The sequence below is a fragment of the Arachis ipaensis genome, chromosome B8, assembly GCF_059453495.1.
Source record: "Arachis ipaensis isolate K30076 ecotype BB chromosome B8, ASM5945349v1, whole genome shotgun sequence".
NCBI classification, from domain to species: Eukaryota; Viridiplantae; Streptophyta; class Magnoliopsida; order Fabales; family Fabaceae; genus Arachis; species Arachis ipaensis.
In genome coordinates, this window is record NC_142443.1 from 113,549,159 (window position 1) to 113,561,257 (window position 12,099).

At 25.7% G+C, this 12,099-nt stretch overlaps 1 non-coding gene and 1 pseudogene across 1 annotated transcript; one reads left to right on the plus strand and one right to left on the minus strand.

Moving 5' to 3' along the window:
• Window positions 1-2,859: 2,859 nt before the first annotated feature.
• Window positions 2,860-2,932, minus strand: TRNAR-CCU (transfer RNA arginine (anticodon CCU)). Its single transcript has one exon. It is a non-coding gene; the product is annotated as a tRNA-Arg (tRNA).
• A 4,857-nt stretch (window positions 2,933-7,789) lies between these two features.
• On the plus strand, window positions 7,790-9,281 carry LOC107612600 (hydroquinone glucosyltransferase pseudogene; annotated as a pseudogene).
• Window positions 9,282-12,099: the final 2,818 nt, after the last annotated feature.

Genomic DNA, 12,099 nt, shown 5'->3' on the forward strand with positions numbered 1-12,099 from the left:
TGAAGTATTTATATGCTCAAATAGTAATAATTTATTCTGAAGAAAAAGAGATCATAAACAACTAGTTATGTGAAAGTTCAATAAATAAACAAACAAACATATTACAATAATGTACAATACTAGAAATATCAATGATAAAATAAGGAAAAATTATTTTAAAGGATGGTTAGAAAAATTTAATTATTAAAAAAAAATTTTAATACCAAAATTATCAAGAAAGACCAAATTTTTTATAATACTTAAAAAGAATAATCAAATATTTTTATAAAGAAATAAATATATTTTTAATTATTTTTTATTTATTTTTTATAATCTTTAATATATTGTTTGATTCTCAATGTTATATAGATATGTATGAATATTCACTTAGGATTAATTAGTTAATTAATTTAAAAAAAATTATTTTAAAAGGGAGATTTAATTATTAAAAAAGATCTTAATATTAAAATTATTAATAATGATCAAATCTTTTTATAAAGAGACAAATCTATTTTTAATTATTTTTTATTTATTTTTTATAATTTTTATATTAACATTTTTTATTTTTTCTAAAATTTTAATAATTATTATTATTTATTTATTTATTATTTTTTTATTTTTCCAATCTTTTGTCTTTTTTTTCTTGTTGGGTAAAGATCACAAAAATAAAAAAATAAATAAAAATAAATAATAATTAATAAAAATTATTAAAATTTTAAGAGAAATAAAATTTATCAATATAAAAATTATAAAACATAAATAAAAAAATAATTAAAGATATATTTGTCTCTTTATAAAAAGATGGTTCTTCTTCTTAAATATTATAAAAAAATTTGGTCATTTTTAATAATTAAATCTTTCTAACGGTCTTTTAGAATAATTTTTTCATAAAAATTAATGAAGGATTTTTCTCTTCAATTCTATTTTTTGTTCAAGCTTGTGGGGGAACTAGAATCAATCAATAGAATAGTGTTGTTGGGATACTCTTCTTTTTTAATTTTTATATAGCTCAAACAATTTTTTAAAAAATGAAAATTGAGCACAAAACATAACCTTAAAGCAAATAAAACAACACTAAAAAATCAATCATCTCTTCAGAGTACGACTTTCAAACAAAAATAAAACACTCATAATGAGCATTGAGAAAAAAAAATTGATTTTTGAACAAAATAAACTCAGAGTAACTGTACCAGATGCTTTTCGTAAGGGTTGTGAGAGAGAACGGGGACTGGTCGGTCATGACAGTGACGGGTTGGAGTTTTGGAACGGCGGGTGATGGTACCTGCAAAGACACTTCGCCGTTCAAGTCAAAATAAATCTAAGAGATGTATGTGAAGGTTAGGAATAAATATCGTACCTGAAAAAGTCCTTGACTCCTTTTATATAATTTACGGTTATTATCTTATCTTATCTTGTTAGCTAAGATAAGGAAAATATTTGAATTTAAATAAGGGTGTGGTCAGGCTTGTTGGGTCTGGATATCTGGGTTGTAGCTGATTCGATAGGAACTCGGAAACCGGATTCAGAATAGTAACCATTAAAATTTTGACAAACGTAGAACAAAAAATGATTTCTGAACATTGAGGAATGAGGAATGAACACTAAGCAGTGAGCAATAAGGATTGTCAATATGATTTCTGAACAAAAAATAAAAAAAACGAAGAACTACAGTAGTGAGCAAAGCTAAAGCTAATCATTTAGTATTTTAATATGATGAGTGAAAAAAGATGAAAAAAAAAAAAGACGAGGCATGACGAACGAGCAGCCATTGCCTTCGAGGGAGAGCACGACAGCGACTAAGCTACGAGCAAGACGAGGGACAGTGGGCAAAGCGCGATTGAGCAGCGAGAAGAATAGACGAGGAACATGGGAATGAGAAGAGAAGCTGGAGGATGACGAACAGACGAAGCTCTTGGGCGCGACGAACGACAACAGTGAGAAGAATGGCGGTGGCGATGGAGGAGGCTAGGGTTTTTTGGGGGAAAGAAGAAGAACTTTGATCTTTTTGAGGGGGAAATGAAGAGAAAGTGAGAAATTGAGAGTGATGATTGATGAGACAAAGACATTTTCCTTTCTTTTTTAGCAAACGACATTGTTTTCTTTCAACCGGTCAGTTTTCGGTCAAGGTAAAAAACGGCCGATTTAATGATTTTTCACTGGTTTTTTAATTAACGATTTTGTATGCCTAATTAATCATCATAGTAGCTAGGTCTATTTAGATTGTTTTGGCTAATTAATTGTTGTTGGATACAATGTTGTGTGAATTTTGAAGGGGTTTTGGTTCCCCCATTGTCACTTGGGAGTACACACAACCTGGGGACTTAAGATGGCATTCGTGGTAGACAATGGAGAAAGGACCAAATGAGTCATTGCTTCCACCTCCTCCTGATCTTCCAAAATGCTAAAGCTTCACATACAAAGAGACAATAATATGCTGATATCATGGCCTTAAAGGATAGATATCATCAAACTTGTTTAATTTGTGGCAGTTGGTGAACTTCTATTTTATTTGTAGCACAAATCAATAAAAAAATATATTGCTTTTAGATAGCAAAATTCATACGTTTCTTTTTCTTCTTTTCTTTTTTTAGTTAAGTTTAGGATATATACAATGTAATTTTCGAGTGCATAAAAAAATTGTATGTACTTGTTAAGAATTAAAAGTGGTATTGATAATATAATAGTCTTCTTCGATATATCCTTGCCCTACATGTGTATACTCATATGAAAATATCTAATCTAATGAATAACCATTTGAAATCAAAGTAGGGTATGTCCTAAACATGCAAAAGTTAATGTATTGACCTATTAGTTTGGTTGGTGATGGGAGTTGCTTCAGTTTATAGAAAAGCATTAGAGCATAAAAAGGTAAAACAAATTCGCGCCAGGTAGGGGTCGAACCTACGGCCTTCTGCTTAGGAAACAGACGCTCTATCCACTGAGCTACAGGCGCTACATAACAAATCTATTCTTATTTATTTATTTCTTTTAGTTTTAAGTTTATTTTTTATATTTATTACATTCAATTTAAATAAGTAGGAAATTATTTTAATTTAGTCCTTGATTTATATGACTTGAATTTAGTTCCATCTATAATTTGATTTGATTTAATTTAATTATTAAATAAAAAATAATGCTACATGGCTAATAAATATTTTTTTTGGATCGCAATAATTTGCACCCATATTTATAGACGTTTTGCACATAAAGAAGCATATAATTTGTACCTATATTTACTAAAATTTTACACACATAAATTAATAGAGCTTGCACCCACATTTTTCAAAGTCATACATGATTAGTAAAATTTATTGGTTAAAGATAATTTAATATTTGTACTGGTCAAATAATGACAAAAAATACTAAAAATTACTGGATTCTAATTTTTTTTAATTGAAAATATCTTTGTTGTCTATTTTATTTGTAAATTTATTATTTTAGTATCTAATGAATTAATCAAATCAGTTAATTAATACACATAATTAGTATAATTAATTTACTTTAATAAATTAAAAGAAATATATTAAAAATTATTGTCAGAACATTAAAAAAATAAATTAAAAAATACTATATCAAAATAAAAATAAATTGATATAAATTATATGTTTAAATTAATTAATTGATATTATTAATTAGTTATTATTAATTTGATTTAATGAGTTAAAAGAAATAAATAAAAAAATATTCTCAAAAAAATATCATATAAATTTTATTTTTAAATATAGAAATTTAATTTTTATATAATAAGATAGATAGAATAGATTAATTTACGAATAAATTGCATAATTATTTTTCTCTTTGTTAAAGAAAAAAGTAGTTTCACTTGAGAAAATCTACTTTATTGTACTAACTAGGCACGTGATTCAATTTGGGACCCTTAAATAATTCCATAACAAAAAATATTTTTTAAGGTTTTTAATAACTGCTAAATAATATTTATTTAATTTTAATTACAAATTAATTCTTTATATATTATTTAATGCCAAAATCTATTTTTTATTTTATAAATTATTATTTTATCATTCATCTATCATGTTTATTAATAATTAAAAATAAAAACAATAACGAATTAGATCTTTCATTAATCGTAATAAATATTTGGCAATCCTAATCAATATAATTTTATCCTTGATTCGTTATATTCATATAGACTTGTGAAATCGTGTCTGTTAGATAATCAATCGATTGGATGCACAAAACAACCGATTGAATTTTGAAATTGTTTATGTTACCCAATGAATTGAAATTTAATACATGCATTGCAGGTTCATAGCGGATGAAGGCCCGTAAGAAGTACTCGCTTGTTTTTGGAAGGCAGAAAGAGTCACCACCTAGGAATTCATTTGCAACATCTTGCCAATCTTCCCAGTATTATTTAAATCTTGGACAACCACCACCTTGAGTATGCAAATAATTCACTTGACAAAGCCTTGATTCTGTGCATGCATAATGACGAAGGCCTGATTTAAGGTTAGGCTTATTAAAAGAAAGACAGTTTTTTTTTTGAGGCTTGAATAATCAATTTTTTCGTCGTCAATAATTTGCAGATGAAAATTGGATGGTACTTTATACATAGTAAGAAAATATGGGTTCTTTTTAACATTGTTGAGCATAAGGTTTAGTAAGGGGTTGCATAAGATTGAGACCTCGTATTATTTTGAAGACTTCAATCGATTGGGTAACATAAACAATCCATTGAATAAGAAAAAATTCATATACCTTGCAAAATTCAATTGATTATGTATTGATTCTAATCGATTAAATTTTGGAAAAACAAAAAATTTAATCAATTGTTTTGTGCATCCAATCGATTGATTATCTAACAAACATAATTTCACAAATCTATACGGATGTAACGAATTAAGAATAAAATTTTAATTGATTAAGATTGTCAAAATATTTATTACGATTAATGAAAGATCTAATTCGTTATTGTTTTTGTTTTTTATTATCAATAAACATAATAAATGAATAATAAAATAATAATTTATAAAATAAAAAATAAAATTTATAATTAAATAATATATAAAAATATTAATTTATATTTAAAATTAAATAATAACTATTTACAATTATTAAAAAATTTAAAAAATATATTTTATTATAAGACTATTTAATACCCCAAACATTCTCGAACCATTGAAACTGGTGCCTACTAACTAGTAACTACCATGCTTTTATAATTGTTAAGCATAGGTGAGAATCTCTCTTTTCCTTACAACTTACAAGAAGCTTTTTCTCTCTATGTACTTTTTTGCCCTTTTCGAAGGCTTTAAATTATGGCAACTACTCAAATGAAGATGCTAAAAATATTTTTTTATGAAGATTTTTATGTTAAAAGTGTATTTTGTTTGTTTAGCCACACTTTAAAAAAAATAATATTTTTATAACACATCAAAATCAAACCATACATTTTAGAGATCTGCTACACATACAAGTCTTTTTCGCATACAAGTTTATACAAGTCAATCCTAATTCAATAAAATCTACTTTTATAATGCAAGGAAGAAGAGGGAAAGTTTAAATTATATAGAATTTATCAATACACATACATAAAAAATTCTTAAACAATACAATATAAATGACTTGTATAGACTTGTATGTGTAAATGACTTGTATGTAGAGAATAATTCTACATTTTATCATCTAATGGTACGAAAAAACATCTTCATATAAAGACAATAATAAAATCTTTATGGTAATATCCACCTTAAATTATATGTAACTGATCATAACTTACATGTTCTAATGTTCACTGTTCAGGTTACTAATCTTAAAAAAATGACATGTCACAAATTTTCAAACTAAAATTCAAAGACGTACCTTTAATTATCTACCGTTCAATATTCATTTAATTAGAGAGTAAACTAGGGAACTCCTTAAAACTTTAGAATATTAAAACTTCTTTTAAAGAATTAAAAAAAAATTAATATTTATGATTATTTTATGTTTTTTTATTTAAAATTTGTTTGGACTAAAATTAATATTTTATTTTAGATCAGTTTGGATTTATTATATTTTATTATTATTATTATTCATATTATATTATTATAACATTTAAAAAATTACCAAAAAGAAAACATTTTAAAAAAAACTATTATAACATTATAATTGAAACAAAAATAAAAAGTTTAAAAAATAAAAAAATCAAAACATATTTTTAGTGTTAATTTTAAAAGACCAAAAAATATCCATTAAGATTAAAATTATTTAATTAAAAAGACAACAATATTCTTCTAGTATTAATATTATTTAAATATATTAAAATAAAAAGACTAAAATACCATTTATTTTGTGTAAGTATATTAAAAGGAAAAAAATTTTCTATGCCATTAATTACTTCAAAATATTTATGAATTTAACTTTAATTTAAAAAATTTAAATATACAATTTATATATTAAAAATATACAATTTATATGATTTTTACCTAACTTTAATTAAACTTCAACTATTATTTATATATTGTTTTATTTTTATTTTTCTTCTTTGCAAATTTTTTTTTTAGAAATCTAATTCTAATTCAATATTAAGATCAATGCAAACTATATGATCGGTCCAGATTTAGTCACAAAAACATATTTATCCGATCTATTTCAAAGCGATCAAATTTAATCAGTTCAATTCTCAATTTCTTCCAAATCCAATCCAAGCCAATCCGATTACACCCTAACTTCGTGGATTAAATATTAGAAGCAATAACTCTAGTTACAAATCTGACGATAATGTAATACTATTCTGCTCCTTGATTTGTGACTACTTACTTAAAATTATTTTTAAATTTAATTTTAACTATGAAAATTTAAAATTACATTCAACTAATAATAACCTAAAATAAACATCTCCAATAAAATCTTAAAAAAAATTATGCAGTACCTCAATACATCTAAATTTATTTTCAATATCTCCTTTTTCTTTTGAAATATCTTTTGACAAATTAATTTGAAATAACACTTTAAAAAAATTATTAATTCTGTTTCAAAAAAAAAATATATATATATATATATCTTAATTAAATGGTATGTTATAATGTAATTAATTTTTAAAATTATGATGCTATAGATGAAAAAAAAAGTAGTATATAAGATAAGTTTTATGAGATAAATTATAATATTAAATAAATAATTAAAATAAATAAAATTTAAAACTATTAATTAATTAGAATTTATAAACGAATGTAATAATTTTTATAACTTATATACCAATAGAATATGTTAAATTTCCAATAATAAGTCATTAAATTTTTTTTAATAATAATCATAATTGCCATTTTATTAAAAATATATTTTAGAGGTTATAATTAATATGTTTATAGTTTTACAAGATGAATGCATTAATTATTGAATAATCTTATCAATATACAATAAAAACTCCATGAATAAATATCTACTAAAACATTGTGACAACGCACATTATAAGATGAATGCATTAATTGTTGAATAATCTTATCAATATACAATAAAAACTCCATAAATAAATATCTACTAAAACATTGTTACAACGCACATTATAATATTAATAATGTAAAAAAGTTTTAAAATTCCAAATAACACAAAAATATTGTAACATCCATCAACTAAATGAGAATCAAAATCATAATGTAACTTTGTTTACATAATTATCGGTTTAGCATAACAACTTCTATTACCTCTAAAGTTAAATCTCACGTTCCTTCAGTTTAATTATTCTCAGTAGAAAAATACTCCATTAACAAAATGAGGTTTTTCCTATAAATAATTAATCAATATTTCTCAAAATGATAGTATATACAACCACAAAGAACTGAAACTAGAGAATTGCACTATTCTCGTAATGGAGTCCAAAACAATTCGCTTAGCCTTAGTTTCAGCCCCTGTATACAGTCATCTTCGCTCAATTCTTGAATTTGCGAAACGATTAATTCGACTCGACCAAGATCTTCATGTAACTTGCTTAGTTCCTATTAATGGTTCTCCATGCAACAAAACTAGAGCGCTTCTCCAGTCTCTTCCACCAACCATAGACTATATTTTCGTTTCGCCAAAAAATTTGGAGGATGAGGTACTAGATACTCACCCTGCATTCCTAGTTCGCACTTTGATAACCGGATCTCTGCCTTTGATCCACGATGAAGTGAAGAAATTAATTTCAAAATCGAGGCTTATTGCCATAATTTCTGATGGTATAATAACCCAAGTTTTAGAATTAGTCAAAGATCTTAATGTGTTGTCTTATACATATTTTCCCTCCTCAGCTATGTTACTAGCACTATGCTTGTATTCAGACAATTTAGATGAGACAACAACTTCTGAGTACAAAGATTTATTAGAGCCTATAAAGATTCCGGGTTGCATTCCGATTCAAGGATCGGATCTGCCTGATCCATTCAACGATCGAACTAGCGAAACATACAAGGAGTTTCTTGAAGGTAGCAGGAGATTTTCGTTAGCTGATGGTATATTGGTTAATACATTTTTTGATTTGGAAGCAAGCACCATAAAAGAATTGCAAGAACAAGAAAGCAGAGGAATGGTACCTTCTATTCATGCAATTGGACCATTTGTACAACATGAGTCTAGTATGATTGAGGGAAATGACAATAATACCCTGGGGTGCCTAAACTGGTTGGATAAGCAACAAGAAAATTCTGTTTTGTACGTGTCATTTGGGAGTGGTGGGACAATTTCTCATGAACAAATCATTGAGCTTGCATTAGGATTAGAACTTAGTGGTCAAAAGTTCTTGTGGCTACTAAAACCACCAAGCAAATTTGACATTATTTTTGACTTTGGGAATTTTAGTGAGGATCCTTTAAAATATCTACCAAGTGGGTTTTCGGAGAGAACAAAAGAACAAGGAATTATTGTTCCATACTGGGCACCCCAGATCAAAATTCTTGGTCATGCTGCAATTGGCGGGTACCTATGCCATTGTGGATGGAATTCAATTCTTGAAAGTGTTGCTCATGGAATTCCAATGATTGCATGGCCACTCTTTGCTGAACAAAGGATGAATGCTGCTTTATTTTGCAATGGTTTGAAAGTGGCAATTAGGGCTAAGGTTAATGAGATGGGAATAGTTGAAAGAGGAGAGGTTGCTGAGGTTATAAAGAATTTAATGATTGGTGATGAAGGTAAGGAAATTCGCCAAAGAATGAGAGAATTGAAAGGAAGTGCAGAAGATGCAATCAATGAAGGTGGAAGCTCGACAAGAACACTAACACAGTTGGTACTGAAATGGAAAAACTTAGAATAACATATTTAAAAGGTGCTTTCTCCCATACATAGTGCAATAATACAGAGATAACGAGAGAAAGGGAAATCACATGGGTCTTTTTTTTTTTTTTTTTGACAATGGGTGTCTCCATATCCTATATATAATTTCAATATGTACATGCCATTACGAGTATTCCCTTAATAAAAAATATAGAAGACAATATAATTGATTCGGTTTCATATTTTAAGTAGGGATGTGCATGGGTCGGGTGAAACCGGGTTTGATGTGACCCAGACCCGGCCCAAAATATATACCGGGTCTATTTGTTAGACCCGAACCTGACCCTAAACCCGATGAAACCTATACACTTTCGGGCCACGATTATACCGGATAAAAACCGGGTGAAAACCGGGCCGTTAACATTATATTACCTTGATACCTTTTTGTAAGTTAGCATGTAAAAATATCCAAATTTCCAAGACTCCAACCATTATTTGACATGGTAAAATTCACTTAGAAAAATATAATAAAAAGTAACTCTTCTCTAAAATTAAAGTATAACCATAATCAATACTAATATTGCCTAATAACACCAAATATTTAAATCAATACAAATAATACAAAATTATGCATTAGTCTAAAGTCTTATGCATTTTAAACATAAAACATTAACTTATAGTCTTATATATAATGACTAATAACACAAAATATTAAGGTTTACAATACTTAAATTTCACATAATAATAGCCATCATCCATCACTAATAACACAAAATATTAATTGTGTATGATGATCGGGCCACCGGACCGATTTCGGGTGACCCGAGCTATGACCCGGACCCGACCCGAAATAATGACCGGGTCTACTTTTGAGACCCATAGCCGGCCCTAGACCCGATGAAATCACATCAAATTAGCCTCTAAAGTGCTCGGGACCGGACCGGGTCTTCGGGCCAAGCCGGACCATGCACACCCCTAATTTTAAGTGCAGATTTTGGGTTGTTTTCTATGCATTTATGGTCATCATTCCTGACAAATTTCCCACATATTCAAGTAATAATATATAATTGTTCCAAATGCATTAAAGATTTCATACCATTATATAAATGTTTGAAAAATGTTCAAAGAATAAATTTATTATTTTTGGCTATTATTTTTAGCCATTAATTTAATTCTGTTAGTCTAATAATTTAATAATATATTTTTAAATATTAATTATTAATTACTGACAAAAGATAATAAATTCTACTGACTCTCTAGTATTTTTTTAAATATCTTAATAATTTTGGTATGCTTATCAGACAACTTGTATTCATCTATATGAACCAATTCTATATTCGAAAAATTCAGCCACTGACAAAAAAGTTCTTAAAAAATGTTATCAACAAAACAACCTTTGAATTATTTGAAAATACGATAAAAAGAACCAATAAACATTATAGTTTTTATAATTAACAAAAAGAAAAACTCATATTTAACAAACGACTTATTTATTAAATCTAAATTTTGTGGCAATATTTGAATAAATATTTAAAAGGTGCACAAAAAAGCAAAATTTGATCTCTAATTTTTTTATTTTTTAAAAAAATATGGTCATTCACAATAATTTTTTTTAAAAAAAATTCACTTGACAAAAATGTGACCATTCACAAAAAATTATCAAATTTTAAAAATAAAAATATCTTATTTTTTAATAATAATTATAAAATTTTACATCAAAATTTAATTTCTAAAATTATTTTTTAAAATATAAATTTAATATTTAATTCTTTTTATCATATTTTTAAATTTTTTAAAGACTTATTTATTATTAATATCTTTTAAAATTTATTTTGTCGGTAATACGTTTTTTTTAGTACTATTTTAATAGTTTACTCCTTATGTTTAGTATCAATTTGATCATTTCTAAAATGAGGTGGTTTGCAATTTTGCATACATAGACGTAATTTCTATTGCTCGGGATAATAAATGGGCAAAATTGTTGGCAACAGATAACACTTTTGTTAGGGGTTAGGACATGCCGTTGAAAGGCTCAACCATATCTTTCTTATTAGAATCTTCTCTATTTTACACTAAAAAAAAAATCAAATTTTTTAAATTCAGCTAGATATTCTTTACACTATTTTTTAATAAACTTTTTATTATATTATTAAAAAAATTTAAACAAAGACATTTAAATAAATTTAATATTTTTTAATATTTAAAATACAAATTAAAAAAAACAGCTTAAGTTAGATTAAAATAAAAAATTCAATTTTAAATTTCTAAATCAGTTTTAAATGTTAGTGTGCAAATAAATAATGAAAAATATCAACTAATAATAAAATGAGATATAATATTTTATTTTTGAGATTTAAATTTTATTTGTATAATTTTGGATATAATCAAAAAGTATTTTGTATGTAATTATATTATTTTATATGTGTTATAAATTTATCTAATTAATTAATTTTTAAAATTAATTAAAATACTAAACAATAAAAAAATTAAAAAAAATTGAAATGAATAAATGCTAGTGTTCAATAAACGATGAAAAAAGTCAAGCAATAATAAAATAAGATATGACATTTTATTTTTATATTAAATTTTATTTGTATGATTTTGAATGTGTAAAAAGCACATATTGTATGTAATTGTATAATTTAAAGGTGTTATAATTAAAAAAATAACCTATTTTTTAAATGTCATTTACCTCTTCTTACTTGATATTTTGAAATTTTTTTTGTTGATTCACTCAAACAAATTGAAATACATCTCTTTATCTGCAGCAACTTTATTATTGGGATCTAAATAAGATTAACCTAGTTACTACTATACATGATGAATTATTATATTCTCACCGTGTGCATAAATTAAAGTTGCTAATTCCTATAGTTCCATGTTCCTTAAATAATAGGAAAAAAAAGAAAAAGACAAAAACAACATGGT